Source organism: Protobothrops mucrosquamatus, unplaced genomic scaffold (genome assembly GCF_001527695.2).
Source record: "Protobothrops mucrosquamatus isolate PMUCROS unplaced genomic scaffold, P.Mucros_1.0 scaffold1167, whole genome shotgun sequence".
Classification (NCBI taxonomy): Eukaryota; Metazoa; Chordata; class Lepidosauria; order Squamata; family Viperidae; genus Protobothrops; species Protobothrops mucrosquamatus.
The window spans coordinates 96,194-97,478 of record NW_015387382.1 but is presented as its reverse complement, the minus strand read 5'-3'; positions in this window follow the sequence as shown (position 1 = coordinate 97,478).

Below are 1,285 nucleotides of genomic sequence, written 5' to 3'. Positions count from 1 at the left end.
ATGTTTGGGGAGGGGGCAGGAAGGTCTCTGCCACAGCAGGGGCATCAAAGAGAGGCCCACGGCCCCCACCAGCTTCCCTCCACAGAGCCACAGGGGGAGAGGGGGCAGAAGGTGATGATTCAGGAAGGGCCCCCCTTTCTCAAGAGCTGCACACCCTGCATTTCCCCCCCCTTCCCCATCCCAGGAATCCAGAAGGAGCCAGAGGGAGCCCAGAGGCAGCCAGCTCCAGCTGTTCCAGGCGGAAGGAAGGGCCAGATGTGGATTCGCCTTAAGCACCAGCCAGTCTCCTCCTCCCCCCTCCCCCATCTCCAGGAAACCGGAGCTGTGCAAGATGGCCTCTTGGAGCTCTTGACTCGAACCCCAAACCCAAGCTTCTCTCTGCCCGAGGCCCCCCCCAGTGGCCTTCCATCTGTCCTGGGAGGCTGTCTCCATGAGGGCCCCTGGCCTCAGGAAGGGCCCGAACAGCTCTCAGACTGGCAAGCTGGGACCTGCCAGGGTGGACAACCCCCTCCCCACTTCTGTCCATCTATGGGGGGATGGAGAAGCAAGCCCTTCCAGGAGGATCCTGCGGAGGCTGTAGCCCCCCCCCAGTATCTCTCGATTCCCCAGGAAGACACCCCCCCCAGGTGACAGAGGCTTTGCTTGACACAGGATGGCAAGATTCTCCCAGGAAGTTTCTGAGGTTCCTGTGGCAGAAGAGATCCGCTTCCCATTTCCCTTCATCTTCAGCTGAGAGAGGGAGGGAGGGAGGGAGGGAGGGAGGAGGAACAGGAGAGAGACAGAGGAGGTGGGGGAGAGGGAGAGTGGGAAGAAGGGAGAGAAGGAGGGAGGGATGGGGAGAGGGAGGGAGGAAGGGGGAAGAGGCAAAGGGAGAGGAAGGGAGAGAAAGGGAGGTGGGAGAGGGAGGGAGGGAAAGAGGAGCAAGGGAGAGGCAAAGGAAGAGGAAGATGGGAGAGGGAGGGAGAAAGGGAGGGGGAGAGGAGAGAGAGGAAGGGAGAGAAAGAGGGAGGAAGAGGAGGGAGAGGGAGACGGTGGGGAGAAGAGAGAGGGATGGAGAGAAAGGGAGGTGGGAGGGAGAGAAGGGGGAAGAGGCAAAGGGAGAGGGAGGGAGGGAAAGAGGAGGGAGAGGAAGGGAGAGGGAGGGAAAGAAAGATGGAGAGGGAGGCAGAGGGAGAGGAAGGGAGAGAAGGAGGGAGAGGATGGGGAGAGGAGAGGGAGGGAGAGAAAGGGAGAGGCAGAGGGAGAGGAAGGGAGAGGGAGGTTGGTGGGAGGGAGAGAGAGAAAG